Raw genomic sequence first — 16,680 nt, forward strand, 5'->3', positions numbered from 1 at the left:
AAGATGTCGTGCATAAAGGACTGAAAGACTGAAGGAGCATTAGAAAGTCCAAAAGACATCACCAGGTACTCAAAATGGCCTTCAGGCGTATTAAATGCAGTTTTCCATTCATCACCCTGTTTTATACGCACAAGGTTATACGCACCACAAAGATCTATCTTGGTGAACCAACTAGACCCCCTAATGCGAGCAAACAAATCAGTTAACAATGGCAAAGGATACTGAAATTTCACCGTGATTTTATTCAAAAGGCAATAATCAATACAAGGTCACAGGGAACGATCCTTCTTAGCCACAAAAAAGAATCCCGCACCAAGAGGGGAAGAGGACGGGCGAATATGTCCCTTCTCCAAAGACTCCTTTATATAACTCCGCATGGCAGCATGCTCCGGCACAGATAAATTGAAAAGTCGTCCCTTAGGAAACTTACTACCAGGAATCAAATTTATAGCACAATCACAGTCCCTATGAAGAGGTAGAGAATTGAGTTTGGGCTCCTCAAATACATCCTGGTAGTCTGACAAAAACGTAGGGACTTCAGAAGGAGTGGACGAAGCAATTGACACCACAGGAGCGTCACCATGAATTCCCTGACAACCCCAACTTGACACAGACATAGCTTTCCAATCCAGGACTGGATTATGAGTCTGCAACCATGGTAGACCCAACACGACAACATCATGCAAATTATGCAATACAAGAAAGCGAATCACCTCCTGATGAACAGGAGTCATGCACATGGTCACTTGTGTCCAGTACTGAGGTCTATTCATAGCCAATGGCGTAGAGTCAATTCCCCTTAGTGGAATAGGGAATTTTAAAGGCTCCAAATCAAAACCACAGCGCCTGGCAAATGACCAATCCATCAGACTCAGGGCAGCACCTGAATCTACAAAGGCATTAACCGGGTAAGATGACAGGGAACAAATCAGGGTAACAGACAAAATGAACTTAGGCTGTAAAGTACCAATGGTGACAGATTTATCAACCTTTTTTTTGCGCTTAGAGCATGCTGAGATAACATGAGCTGAGTCACCACAGTAAAAGCACAACCTATTTTGCCATCTATAATTTTGCCGTTCACTTCTGGTCAGAATTCTGTCACATTGCATAGATTCAGGTGTCTGTTCAGAAGACACCGCCAAATGGTGCACAGGTTTGCGCTCCCGCAAACGCCGATCAATCTGAATTGCCAGAGTCATTGACTCATTCAGACCTGCAGGCGTAGGGAACCCCACCATGACATTCTTAATGGCTTCAGAAAGACCTTCTCTGAAATTTGCAGCCAGGGCACACTCATTCCACTGAGTAAGCACCGACCATTTCCGAAATTTCTGGCAGTACACCTCTGCTTCATCTTGCCCCTGCGAGAGGGCCAATAACGCTTTTTCAGCCTGGTTCTCAAGATTAGGTTCCTCATAGAGCAATCCAAGGGCCAGAAAAAATGCATCCACACTGAGCAATGCAGGATCCCCTGGCGCCAATGCGAAGGCTTAATCTTGAGGGTCACCACGCAAAAAGGAAATGATAATCTTAACTTGCTGAAAGGCATCACCAGAGGAACGAGGTTTCAAAGAAAGAAACAACTTACAATTGTTCTTAAAATTCAGGAACCTAGATCTATCTCCAGAAAACAACTCCGGAATAGGTATCCTAGGCTCAGACATAGGACTGTGAACAACAAAATCCTGAATACTTTGAACTCTAGCAGCAAGATGATCCAGACTGGAAGCCAAGCTCTGGACATCCATGTCAGCAGCTGAACTCAGAGCCACACCAAGATTAAGAGGAGGAGAGAAGCTAGCACAGCAGCTAGACACACGGCAACAACAAAAAATAAAAATAAAAAAAAAAATTCTCAAGGCTTCTTTTCTCCTGCTTCTGCCATGCAATTAACACTTTGCGGGCCGGCTGTACTGTTATGATTCCTAGTGGCTGAGGATCACAAATAGACCAGCAAGTGATTAAACTAAGGACGAGCTCTAGGGAGATGGTAACTGGACTGATCGCAAATCTGAACCTATCCAAACACAACTAGAGGTAGCCGGTGAACGTGCCTAAAAAATTCCTAGACGTCTCGAGCCAGCCTGAGGAACTAGCTACCCCTAAAGAGAAAGAAGGACCTCGCTTGCCTCCAGAGAAATAATCCCCAAAGATATAGAATCCCCCAACAAATATTAACGGTGAAGTAAGAAGAAGGCACATACATAGGGATGAAATCAGATTCAGCAAAAGAGGCCCACTAGTACTAGAAAGCAGAAAATAGAGCAGGGGTCTATGCGATCAATAAAAAACCCTTACAAAATATCCATCCTGAGATTTCAAGAACCCACACACCAACTAATGGTGTGTGGGGAGAAACTTAGCCCACTAGAGCAACCAGCAAGCGAGGGAATTACATTTTAGCAAGCTGGAACAGAAAACATGATAAACACTGCTGATCAAAAAATGAGCAAACAAAACTTAGCTTGTCCTGGATGGACTGGGAACAAGGTAGTCAGAAGGAATCTGAGTAGCACTGATTACATCGACAGCCGGCAACAAGTGGAAGTAAAACAGAGCTATATAGGAACCTCCCAGAGGATAACGAACCAGCTGATAGCCAGAGACCAGCAGGATAACAAACAAAGCCACCAGGGGGAGCCCAAAGCAAAAGTCACACCATACCACCAGTGACCACAAGAGGGAGCCTGAACACAGAGTTCACAACAGCAATCCCCATTAGGAAATGTGCTCCACTATTGTTAATGCCATCCAGTGCACATCTTGCCTCATGTACGCAGTCCTTGATCAGTCGGTCGAGGGTGCATACTGCTGTGCGAGATGTGAGCACGTTGTGCATTTGGAATCCCAGATTCTGGATCTAAATGTGCAGCTGGCAACACTGAGATCCATAGACAATATGGAGGAGTCTTCTGCTAACAGAGCAGACGCTCAATGGGATAGATGAGGAGGGGAATGGTAGGATGGAGCTGCAGGACAGTAAGGCAGTTAGCTGGGTGACAGATAGAAGGCGGGGTAGAGGGAAGAGTGCCAGGGAGGCTAGTCCTGATCTGGCACACCCCAATAAGTTCGCTAAGTTGGCAGATGAGGGGGGTGCCAGTACAGGGGTAGCACTGCTGCAGCCAGGCATGTCCTCTGAAAGCCGGAGGAGTGACTGCTCCAGTAAGGAGGGAAATAGGAGAGCAGGGCAGGCCAGACAGGTGCTGGTAGTGGGGGACTCAATTATTAGGGGAACAGATAGGGCAATCTGTCACAAAGACAGGGATCGTCGAACGGTGTGCTGCCTGCCTGGCGCTCGAGTCCATCACATCGCTGATCGGGTGGAAAGATTACTGGGAGGGGCTGGTGAGGACCCAGCGGTCATGGTGCACATTGGCACAAATGACAAAGTTAGAGGTAGGTGGAGGGTCCTTAAAGATGATTTCAGGGAATTAGGCTGCAAGCAAGGACCTCCAACGTGGTATTTTCCGAAATACTGCCTGTACCACGTGCCACGCAAGAGAGGCAACGGGAGATTAGGGAGGTTAATAAGTGGCTCAAGAATTGGTGTAGGAAGGAGGGGTTTGGGTTCCTGCAGAACTGGGCCGACTTCTCAGTTGGCTACAGGCTCTACGCTAGGGACGGGCTGCACCTCAATGGGGAAGGTGCAGCTGTGCTGGGGGAAAAATGGTAAGAAGGTTGGAGGAGTGTTTAAACTAGGGATTGGGGGGAGGGTATTCATTTTATAGGAGGGGAAGATAGTGCAGATAGAGACCTAGGCACAAATAAGGAAGTTGGGGGTGGCGGTGGCATGGGGGGTGGGGTTAGAACAGTTAGTAATTTAAGAAAGAATAGAGGCACAGAAAGGAACATCAAGTGCATGTATACTAATGCCAGAAGCCTCGCCAACAAAATGGACGAATTACAACTAATAGTCTGGGTGAAATGGTGGATGAGGATGAGGAAAAAGCCAATATGCTAAATGATTTTTTTTCATCAGTATTTACAAAAGAAAATCCCATGGCAGACAAAATGACTAGTGATAAAAATTCCCCATTAAATGTCACCTGCTTAACCCAGCAGGAAGTACAGCGGCGTCTAAAAATAACTAAAATTGACAAATCTCCGGGCCCGGATGGGATACACCCCCGAGTACTGCAGGAACTAAGTACAGTCATTGATAGACCATTATTTTTAATCTTTAAAGACTCCATAATAACAGGGTCTGTACCACAGGACTGGCGTATAGCAAATGTGGTGCCAATATTCAAAAAAGGGGCAAAAACTGAACTCGGTAATTATAGGCCAGTAAGTTTAACCTCTACTGTGGGTAAAATCCTGGAGGGCATTCTAAGGGATGCTATGCTGCAGTATCTGAAGAGGAATAACCTCATGACCCAGTATCAGCACGGGTTTACTAGGGACCGTTCATGTCAGACTAATTTGATCAGCTTCTATGAAGAGGTAAGTTCAGGACTGGACCAAGGGAACCCAGTGGACGTAGTATATATGGACTTTTCCAAAGCTTTTGATACGGTGCCACACAAAAGGTTGTTACATAAAATGAGAGTAATGGGGATAGGGGAAAATATGTGTAAGTGGGTTGAGAGCTGGCTCAGGGATAGGAAACAAAGGGTGGTTATTAATGGAGCACACTCAGACTGGGTCACGGTTAGCAGTGGGGTACCACAGGGGTCAGTATTGGGCCCTCTTCTTTTTAACATATTTATTAATGACCTTGTAGGGGGCATTCAGAGTAGAATTTCAATATTTGCAGATGACACTAAACTCTGCAGGGTAATCAATACAGGGGAGGACAATTTTATATTACAGGATGATTTATGTAAACTAGAAGCTTGGGCTGATAAATGGCAAATGAGCTTTAATGGGGATAAATGTAAGGTCATGCACTTGGGTAGAAGTAATAAGATGTATAACTATGTGCTTAATTCTAAAACTCTGGGCAAAACCGTCAATGAAAAAGACCTGGGTGTATGGGTGGATGACAAACTCATATTCAGTGGCCAGTGTCAGGCAGCTGCTACAAAGGCAAATAAAATAATGGGATGTATTAAAAGAGGCATAGATGCTCATGAGGAGAACATAATTTTACCTCTATACAAGTCACTAGTTCGACCACACTTAGAATACTGTGCACAGTTCTGGTCTCCGGTGTATAAGAAAGACATAGCTGAACTGGAGCGGGTGCAGAGAAGAGCGACCAAGGTTATTAGAGGACTGAGGGGTCTGCAATACCAAGATAGGTTATTACACTTGGGGCTATTTAGTTTGGAAAAACGAAGACTAAGGGGTGATCTTATGTTAATGTATAAATATATGAGGGGACAGTACAAAGACCTTTCTGATGATCTTTTTAATCATAGACCTGAGACAGGGACAAGGGGACATCCTCTACGTCTGGAGGAAAGAAGGTTTAAGCATAATAACAGACGCGGATTCTTTACTGTAAGAGCAGTGAGACTATGGAACTCTCTGCCGTATGATGTTGTAATGAGTGATTCATTAATTAAATTTAAGAGGGGACTGGATAACTTTCTGGAAAAGTATAATGTTACAGGGTATATACACTAGATTCCTTGATAAGGCGTTGATCCAGGGAACTAGTCTGATTGCCGTTTGTGGAGTCGGGAAGGAATTTTTTTCCCCATGGTGGAGTTACTCTTTGCCACATGGGGTTTTTTTGCCTTCCCCTGGATCAACATGTTAGGGCATGTTAGGTTAGCCTATGGGTTGAACTAGATGGACTTACAGTCTTCCTTCAACCTTAATAACTATGTAACTATGTAACTAATGTTGTTGGAACATAATTATGACATGGTGGGGATATCTGAAACATGGCTGGATGAGAGCCATGACTGGGCTGTTAACTTGCAGGGCTATAGTCTGTTCAGAAATGACAGTACAGATAAGTGAGGGGGAGGGGTGTGTCTGTATGTAAAATCCACCTTAAAACCCATCCTGCGTGATAATATAGGTGAATCTAATGAAAATGTAGAGTCCCTGTGGGTGGAGATAAGGGGAGGGGGAAAATAATAAATTATTGATAGGGGTTTGTTATAAATCTCCAAAAATAATGGAAGCAATGGAGAATATCCTCGTAAAGCAAATAGATGAAGCTGCGACTCAAGGAGAAGTCATTATTATGGGGGACTTCAACTACCCTGAAATAGATTGGGGAACAGAAACCTGCAATTCCAGTAAAGCTAATCGTTTTTTGACAACTATGAGAGACAATTACCTTTCACAACTGGTTCAGGACCCAACAAGGAGGGGGGCACTGCTAAACCTAATATTAACCAACAGGCCAGACCGCATATCAAATATAAGGGTTGGGGGTCACTTGGGGAATAGTGATCACAAAATAATAAGTTTTCAGGTCTCCTTTAATAAGATGAGTAGTAGAGGGGTGACAAGGACACTAAACTTCAGGAGGGCAAATTTCCAACGGATGAGAGAGGATCTTGGTGCAATTAACTGGGACTATATCCTGAGACATAAAAGTACACAAAGAAAATGGGAGACGTTTATTAGCATCCTGGATAGGACCTGTGCACAGTATATACCGTATGGGAATAAACATACTAGAAATAGGAGGAAACCAATATGGCTAAATAGAGCTGTAAGGGGCGCAATAAGTGACAAAAAGAAATTATTTAGAGAATTAAAGGAAGTAGGTAGTGATGAGGCATTAAATAAATATAGAAAATTAAATACATTCTGTAAAAAGCAAATCAAGATAGCAAAGATTGAGACAGATAGACTCAATGCCAGAGAGCAAAAATAACCCCAAAATATTCTTTAACTACATAAATAGTAAGAAACTAAAAAATGATAGTGTTGGCCCCCTTAAAAATAGTCTGGGTGAAATGGTGGATGAGGATGGGGAAAAAGCCAATATGCTAAATGACTTTTTTTCATCAGTATTTACAAAAGAAAATCCCATGGCAGCCAATATGACTAGTGATAAAAATTCCCAATTAAATGTTACCTGCTTAACCGAGCAGGAAGTACGGCGGCGTCTAAAAACCACAAAAATTGACAAATCTCCGGGCCCGGATGGGATACACCCCCGAGTACTGCAGGAACTAAGTACAGTCATTGATAGACCGTTATTTTTAATCTTTAAAGAGTCCATAATAACAGGGTCTGTACCACAGGACTGGCGTATAGCAAATGTGGTGCCAATATTTAAAAAGGGGACCAAAACTGAACTCGGAAATTATAGGCCAGTAAGCTTAACCTCTACTGTGGGTAAAATCCTGGAGGGCATTCTAAGGGATGCTATACTGGAGTATCTGAAGAGGAATAACCTCATGACCCAGTATCAGCACGGGTTTACTAGGGACCGTTCATGTCAGACTAATTTGATCAGCTTCTATGAAGAGGTAAGTTCCGGACTGGACCAAGGGAGCCCAGTGGATGTAGTGTATATGGACTTTTCAAAAGCTTTTGATACGGTGCCACACAAAAGGTTGATACATAAAATGAGAATAATGGGGATAGGGGAAAATATGTGCAAGTGGGTTGAGAGCTGGCTCAGGGATAGGAAACAAAGGGTGGTTATTAATGGAGCACACTCGGACTGGGTCGCGGTTAGTAGTGGGGTACCACAGGGGTCAGTATTGGGCCCTCTTCTGTTTAACATATTTATTAATGACCTTGTAGGGGCATTCAGAGTAGAATTTCAATATTTGCAGATGACACTAAACTCTGCATGGTAATCAATACAGAGGAGGACAATTTTATATTACAGGATGATTTATGTAAACTAGAAGCTTGGGCTGATAAATGGCAAATGAGCTTTAATGGGGATAAATGTAAGGTCATGCACTTGGGTAGAAGTAATAAGATGTATAACTATGTGCTTAATTCTAAAACTCTGGGTTTTGGTCAATGAAAAGGACCTGGGTGTATGGGTGGATGACAAACTCATTCAGTGGCCAGTGTCAGGCAGCTGCTACAAAGGCAAATAAAATGGGATGTATTAAAAGAGGCATATATGCTCATGAGGAGAACATAATTTTACCTCTATACAAGTCACTAGTGCGACCACACTTAGAATACTGTGCACAGTTCTGGTCTCCGGTGTATAAGAAATACATAGCTGAACTATAGCGGGTGCAGAGAAGAGCGACCAAGGTTATTAGAGGACTGGGGGGTCTGCAATACCAAGATAGGTTATTACACTTGGGGCTATTTAGTTTGGAAAAACGAAGGCTAAGGGGTGATCTTATGTTAATGTATAAATATATGAGGGGACAGTACAAAGACCTTTCTGATGATCTTTTTAATCATAGACCTGAGACAGGGACAAGGGAGCATCCTCTCCGTCTGGAGGAAAAAAGGTTTAAGCATAATAACAGACGCAGGTTCTTTACTGTAAGAGCAGTGAGACAATGGAACTCTCTGCCGTATGATGTTGTAATGAGTGATTCATTACTTAAATTTAAGAGGGGACTGGATGCCTTCCTGGAAAAGTATAATGTTACAGGGTATATACACTAGATTCCTTGATAAGGCGTTGATCCAGGGAACTAGTCTGATTGCCGTATGTGGGGTCGGGAAGGAATTTTTTTCCCCATGGTGGAGCTTACTCTTACCACATGGGGGTTTTTTGCCTTCCCCTGGATCAACATGTTAGGGCATGTTAGGTTAGGCTATGGGTTGAACTAGATGGACTTAAAGTCTTCCTTCAACCTTAATAACTATGTAACTATGTAACTAAATATGTTAATTATGCATTGTGTTACCAAGCCAGTTTGTTGACTTTGAAAGCATAGAGGGAAAAACTATACAAATAGTTTAAATAACCAATTTTTCTGGACTGTTCTACATGTTATCTGTCTGTTTTGTGGTTCAACAAAGCTTTGTCACGCTGTTTTACCCTAAGAGGAGAGCTCAAAATTGGGGGGCTAAAAAAAAATCATTTTTGTGGAAAAATAAATATTTTTTATTTTCACGACTCTGCATTATAAACTTCTGTGAAGCACTTGGGCATTCAAAGTGCTCATCACACATCTAGATAAGTTCCTTGGGGGGTCAAGTTTCCAAAATGGGGTCACTTGTAGGGGGTTTCTACTGTTTAGGTACATCAGGGGCTCTGGAAACGCAACATAACGCCCGCAGATCATTCCATCAAAGTCTGCATTCCAAAACAGCGCTCCTTCCCTTCCCAGCTCTGTCCTGCGCCCAAACAGTGCCCCCCCCACACACACATACACATATGGGATATCAGCGTACTCAGGATAAATTGCCAAATAAATTTTGGGGTCCAATTTCTCCTGTTAACCTTGTGAAAGTAAAAATTTGGGGGTGAAAATATCATTTTTGTGGAAAAAATCAGATTTTTTTTATTTTCATGGCTCTACAATATAAACTTATGTGAAGCACTTGGGGGTTCATAGTGCTCACCACACATCTAGATAAGCACTTTGGGGGGGTCTAGTTTCCAAAATGGGGTCACTTGTGGGGGGTTTCTACTGTTTAGGTACATCTGGAGCTCTGCAAATGCAACATGACACCCGCAGACCATTCCATCAGAGTCTGCATTTTAAAACGTTACTACTTCCCTTCCGAGGCCCGATGTGCGCCCAAGCAGTGGTGGGTCATTCCATATCAAGTGAACCAATGATTTTTACCACTATATTTTTGATTCTTTTGAGATTTTGTTATTTGGTAATAGGGTGTCAGAGAATGCAAAATGTGAAGAAGAAAAAATTCTAAATTTTTTTTTTTTAATTTTTATTGATTTTCAAAGTTCGGAAAAAGTGCGAATTTCGGTGTTGCCTGCCTTTACATTTCTCCCCATAACTCAGGCTAGAAAAGAGATAGAGAAACAAAATAAACACCATTCTATTCAGAACTGTACAGGCTTTCACCAGATATGTCACAAGAGTATCGTTGATAATATTTTACCTATGCGAACGCAAGCACAAAACTATAAAACGCATTTCCGAAAAAAAAACGTTTAATTTAAAAATTTCAAAAACTGCACATGTGCCTACTATGCTCCTAGCCACATCTGTACCAAAATACAAGCTGGGATCATGATGGGATCATATTTTAAAAATAAAACTATTACAGTGTCAGTTCAAAAATCTTGATTTCAGATCTGTTCAGCCTGTGGTCTAACAGTGTGGGGTCTAGATTTACCAAATAATCCATGATTGCTAGATATTACTGTATTATTTTACCACTTAGAAGCAGGAGAGGACAGAGGAGAAAGCTTTGTTAGGGCTGAGAATGACCAGGGGTAGACGGTGAATGCAGAGCAGATGACAGGCCGGCAGCTCGGACCTCCACAGACCGTATTCACACCAAATCTTATCACCCAGGCAACTCCTCAAATGGAGGGAGAAAAATACTCTTAACATCCAGTTCATGTATTGTACAAACCAGGACTACAAAGAGGAGGAGAGTTTGTTATATCGGTTACAGGAAGCAGAACCCATCACAGGGACTCAGCAATACCGGACTGTCATCCCATGTAGTGGAAATAAAGACAGTGACGTCCATGACGTGGTAGAAGGCGGCACAAGATCGGCAATGGATGACAACTGGTGATGTGACCTGGGAATATGATCAGCGCTGGCGGCTACTGGACTCTCCAAAGATTGTGAAAATGAAGACGTAGAAGTGACTTTTCTGCACCATCTGGTCCAGCGCCATCCTTTGTGTATCCAAGAAAATCAGACATTGTAAAAGTGAACAAAAAACAGATATAACTCAGGTGGAGCCGAGCACCATGACAGGCCGCACATACTCTGACACAGAAGGAAACGGCCATTGCTAGTGAGCGCTTATGGACAAGATGACATTTCACCCACTAGAAGGGACACATTGGTGATAGAAGGCCAGTGTAAAAACCTACTATTAATTGTTTGATTAGTTAATATTTTATAGAAAGAGGATTTAACTACTGGACTATTCTTCTTAAACACTTCATAAATTACATGTTTAGTGATATAGTAGAAAAAAAATTGTTCCATGTATAAATAGGTGGTAGAAATATTGGTTCTTTTAATCTTGTTTTTAACATATAACTAGATGGGTATTTCCTGAAGGATCTACAGATAGTGCTATGGAATGGTGCCCGGGCTGCCCCTGCAAGACTTTCACACTTGGGTGCCCCTCAGATGCTGGTTTGGTAGTTGTAGCCCCTCAGGGTTGAGGATTTGGTGGGCGGGGCCGCTCTGGGTCCGATTTGGTGGGTGGAGCCACTCTGGGTCTGATTTGGTGGGCCGGGTCACTCTGGGTCCGATTTGGTGGGCCGGGCCACTCTGGGTCCGATTTGGTGGCCTGGGTCACTCTGGGTCCGATTTGGTGGCCCGGGTCACTCTGCGTCCGATTTGGTGGCCCGGGTCACTCTGGGTCCGATTTGGTGGCCCGGGTCACTCTGGGTCCGATTTGGTGGCCTGGGTCACTCTGGGTCCGATTTGGTGGGCCGGGTCACTCTGGGTCCGATTTGGTGGGCCGGGTCACTCTGGGTCCGATTTGGTGGGCCGGCTCACTCTGGGACCTATTTGGTGGGCGGGGTCACTCTGGGTCCGATTTAGTGGGCGGAGCCACTCTGGGTCTGATTTGGTGGGCGGGGCACCTCAGGGTCCGATTTGGTGGGCGGGGTCATTCGGGGTCCGAATTGGTGAGCGGGGCAATAATTATAATATGACTACAGATAGTGCTTTGGAATTGTGCTGTGCTATCACTTTAAGAGCTGATATTATCTGAAAAAACTTGTGTGCTGGACTCATGTAGAGTTCATAGGCGTTGGCATAGTAACTGGGTCTGACTCCGCTGTATACTGCGTGGCTCTGTGCTGTATACTGCGCGGCTCTGCGCGGCTCTGCGCTGTATACTGCGGGGCTCTGCGCTGTAAACTGCGGGGCTCTGCGCTGTATACTGCGGGGCTCTGCGCTGTATGCTGCGGGGCTCTGCGTGGTATGCTGCGCGGCTCTGCGCTGTATGCTGCGGGGCTCTGCGCTGTATGCTGCGCGGCTCTGCGCTGTATGCTGCACGGCTCTGCGCTGTATGCTGCGCGGCTCTGCGCTGTATGCTGCGCGACTCTGCGCTGTATGCTGCGCGGCTCTGCGCTGTATAATGCGCGGCTCTGCGCTGTATAATGCGCGGCTCTGCGCTGTATAATGCGCGGCTCTGCGCTGTATACTGCGGGGCTCTGCGCTGTATAGTGCGGGGCTCTGCGCTGTATGCTGCGCGGCTCTGCGCTGTATGCTGCGCGGCTCTGCGCTGTATGCTGCGCAGCTCCGGGTCCGATTTGGTGGGCGGGTCACTTTAAGAGCTGATATTATCTGGCAAAACTGTCTTGGTGGTGTCATTTAGAGTTCGTAGGTGTTGGCATAGTAACTGGGTCTGAGCTAATCAGCCAGATGGCAGTTGGCAGTTATTTTTAGAAATTGCCTCAGAAATCAGGCCCATAATAAATGTATGGGAAAATTTCCCTATTGAAATGCATTGAGTAATGAGGGGAAAACATTTTTCACACGCCAATTGCGCCAAAACTACAAATCCGATCGACACAAAAAATACTTAGCACACCTCTTGGGGACGCTGGCTTCGAAATGACACCTCACTGGAGTCTGTGAGTGAAGCGGTTCGGGCCGCATTACGTGCGGACTGAATAATAATAATAACTAGATGGGTATTTCCTGAAGGAACTACAGATAGTGCTTTGGAATGGTGCCCGGGCTGCCCCTGCAAGACTTTCACACTTGGGTGCCCCTCAGGCGCTGGTTTGGTAGTTGTAGCCCCTCAGGGTTGAGGCTTGGTGGGCCGGGTCACTCTGGGTCCCATTTGGTGGGCCGGGTCACTCTGGGTCCCATTTGGTGGGCCGGGTCACTCTGGGTCCCATTTGGTGGGCCGGGTCACTCTGGGTCCCATTTGGTGGGCCGGGTCACTCTGGGTCCCATTTGGTGGGCCGGGTCACTCTGGGTCCCATTTGGTGGGCCGGGTCACTCTGGGTCCCATTTGGTGGGCCGGGTCACTCTGGGTCCCATTTAGTAGGCCGGGTCACTCTGGGTCCCATTTGGTGGGCCGGGTCACTCTGGGTCCCATTTGGTGGGCCGGGTCACTCTGGGTCCCATTTGGTGGGCCGGGTCACTCTGGGTCCCATTTGGTGGGCCGGGTCACTCTGGGTCCCATTTGGTGGGCCGGGTCACTCTGGGTCCCATTTGGTGGGCCGGGTCACTCTGGGTCCCATTTGGTGGGCCGGGTCACTCTGGGTCCCATTTGGTGGGCCGGGTCACTCTGGGTCCCATTTGGTGGGCCGGGTCACTCTGGGTCCCATTTGGTGGGCCGGGTCACTCTGGGTCCCATTTGGTGGGCCGGGTCACTCTGGGCCCGATTTGGTGGCCCGGGTCACTCTGGGCCCGATTTGGTCAACCCGGGTCACTCTGGGCCCGATTTGGTGGCCCGGGTCACTCTGGGCCCGATTTGGTGGCCCGGGTCACTCTGGGCCCGATTTGATGGCCCGGGTCACTCTGGGCCCGATTTGGTGGGCCGGGTCACTCTGGGTCCGATTTGGTGGGCCGGGTCACTCTGGGTCCGATTTGGTGGGCCGGGTCACTCTGGGTCCGATTTGGTGGGCCGGGTCACTCTGGGTCCGATTTGGTGGGCCGGGTCACTCTGGGTCCGATTTGGTGGGCCGGGTCACTCTGGGTCCGATTTGGTGGGCCGGGTCACTCTGGGTCCGATTTGGTGGGCCGGGTCACTCTGGGTCCGATTTGGTGGGCCGGGCCACTCTGGGTCCGATTTGGTGGGCCGGGCCACTCTGGGTCCGATTTGGTGGGCCGGGCCACTCTGGGTCCGATTTGGTGGGCCGGGCCACTCTGGGTCCGATTTGGTGGGCCGGGCCACTCTGGGTCCGATTTGGTGGGCCGGGCCACTCTGGGTCCGATTTGGTGGGCCGGGCCACTCTGGGTCCGATTTGGTGGCCCGGGTCACTCTGGGTCCGATTTGGTGGCCCGGGTCACTCTGGGTCCGATTTGGTGGCCCGGGTCACTCTGGGTCCGATTTGGTGGCCCGGGTCACTCTGGGTCCGATTTGGTGGCCCGGGTCACTCTGGGTCCGATTTGGTGGCCCGGGTCACTCTGGGTCCGATTTGGTGGCCCGGGTCACTCTGGGTCCGATTTGGTGGCCCGGGTCACTCTGGGTCCGATTTGGTGGCCCGGGTCACTCTGGGTCCGATTTGGTGGCCCGGGTCACTCTGGGTCCAATTTGGTGGCCCGGGTCACTCTGGGTCCGATTTGGTGGCCCGGGTCACTCTGGGTCCGATTTGGCGGGCGGCGCCACTCTGGGTCCGATTTGGCGGGCGGCGCCACTCTGGGTCCGATTTGGCGGGCGGCGCCACTCTGGGTCCGATTTGGCGGGCGGCGCCACTCTGGGTCCGATTTGGCGGGCGGCGCCACTCTGGGTCCGATTTGGCGGGCGGCGCCACTCTGGGTCCGATTTGGCGGGCGGCGCCACTCTGGGTCCGATTTGGCGGGCGGCGCCACTCTGGGTCCGATTTGGCGGGCGGCGCCACTCTGGGTCCGATTTGGCGGGCGGCGCCACTCTGGGTCCGATTTGGCGGGCGGCGCCACTCTGGGTCCGATTTGGCGGGCGGCGCCACTCTGGGTCCGATTTGGCGGGCGGCGCCACTCTGGGTCCGATTTGGCGGGCGGCGCCACTCTGGGTCCGATTTGGCGGGCGGCGCCACTCTGGGTCCGATTTGGCGGGCGGCGCCACTCTGGGTCCGATTTGGCGGGCGGCGCCACTCTGGGTCCGATTTGGCGGGCGGCGCCACTCTGGGTCCGATTTGGCGGGCGGCGCCACTCTGGGTCCGATTTGGCGGGCGGCGCCACTCTGGGTCCGATTTGGCGGGCGGCGCCACTCTGGGTCCGATTTGGCGGGCGGCGCCACTCTGGGTCCGATTTGGCGGGCGGCGCCACTCTGGGTCCGATTTGGCGGGCGGCGCCACTCTGGGTCCGATTTGGCGGGCGGCGCCACTCTGGGTCCGATTTGGCGGGCGGCGCCACTCTGGGTCCGATTTGGCGGGCGGCGCCACTCTGGGTCCGATTTGGCGGGCGGCGCCACTCTGGGTCCGATTTGGCGGGCGGCGCCACTCTGGGTCCGATTTGGCGGGCGGCGCCACTCTGGGTCCGATTTGGCGGGCGGCGCCACTCTGGGTCCGATTTGGCGGGCGGCGCCACTCTGGGTCCGATTTGGCGGGCGGCGCCACTCTGGGTCCGATTTGGCGGGCGGCGCCACTCTGGGTCCGATTTGGCGGGCGGCGCCACTCTGGGTCCGATTTGGTGGGCGGCTCCACTCTGGGTCCGATTTGGCGGGCGGCGCCACTCTGGGTCCGATTTGGCGGGCGGCACCACTCTGGGTCCGATTTGGCGGGCGGCGCCACTCTGGGTCCGATTTGGCGGGCGGCGCCACTCTGGGTCCGATTTGGCGGGCGGCGCCACTCTGGGTCCGACTTGACGGGCGGCGCCACTCTGGGTCCGATTTGGCAAGCGGGGGCACTCTGGGTCCGATTTGGCAAGCGGGGGCACTCTGGTCCGATTTGGTGGGCTGGGTCCGATTTGGTGAGCGGGGCAATAATGATAAGACTACAGATAGTGCTTTGTAATTGTGCTGTACTGTCACTTTAAGAGCTGATATTATCTGACAAAACTTGTGACCTGGTGGGCTGGTAGAGTTTATAGGCGTTGGCATAGTAACTGGGTCTCACTGCGCATATCAATGAGCTAATCAGCCAGGTGGCAGTTATTTTTAGAAATTGCCTCAGAAATCAGGCCCATTATAAACGTATTGGAAAATTTCCCTATTGAAATGCATTGAGACACTTTTTTCAAACGCAAATTGCGCCAAAACTACAAATCCGATCGACACGAAAAATACTTAGCACACCTCTCAGGAACGCTGGCTTCGAAATGACACCTCACTGGAGTCTGTGAGTTTAGCGGTTCGGGCCGCATTACGTGCGGACTGAATAATAATAATAACTAGATGGGTATTTCCTGAAGGAACTACAGATAGTGCTTTGGAATGGTGCCCGGGCTGCCCCTGCAAGACTTTGACACTTGGGTGCCCCTCAGGCGGTCCGATTTGGTGGGTTGGGTCAATCTGGGTCTGATTTTGTGGGCGGGGTAAATCTAGGTCCGATTCGGTGGGCGGGGTCACTTTTGGTCCGATTCTGTGGGCGCGGCTACTCTGGGTCCGATTCGGTGGGCGGAGCCACTCTGGGTCCGATTTGGTGGGCGGGGCACCTTAGGGACCAATTTGGTGGGTGGGGTCACTCTGTCCGATTTGGTGGGCTGGGCACCTCAGGGTCTGATTTGGTGGGCTGGGCACCTCAGGGTCCGACTTGGTGGGTGGGGTCACTCTGGGTCCGATTTGGTGGGCGGGGTCACTCTGGGCCCGATTTGGTGGAAGGGGTCACTCTGGGTCCGATTTGGTGGAAGGGGTCACTCTGGGTCTGATTTGGTGGAAGGGGTCACTCTGGGTCCGATTTGGTGGGCGGAGCCACTCTGGGTCCGATTTGGTGGGCGGGGTCACTCTGGGTCTGATTTAGGGGCGGGGTCACTCTGGGTCCGATTTGGTGGGCCGGGCCCCTCGGGGTCCGATTTGGTGGGCCGGGCCTCTCGGGTTCCGAATTGGTGAGCGGGGTAATCTACT

At 49.1% G+C, this 16,680-nt stretch overlaps 1 protein-coding gene across 3 annotated transcripts in view; it reads right to left on the reverse strand.

The window, feature by feature from the left end:
• EDC4 (enhancer of mRNA decapping 4) overlaps positions 1–16,680 on the reverse strand; it is a 1,216,007-nt gene that overhangs the window by 375,883 nt on the left and 823,444 nt on the right. The window lies entirely within an intron of this gene.

This window comes from Ranitomeya variabilis, chromosome 2, assembly GCF_051348905.1.
Source record: "Ranitomeya variabilis isolate aRanVar5 chromosome 2, aRanVar5.hap1, whole genome shotgun sequence".
In the NCBI taxonomy this organism is placed as follows: domain Eukaryota; kingdom Metazoa; phylum Chordata; class Amphibia; order Anura; family Dendrobatidae; genus Ranitomeya; species Ranitomeya variabilis.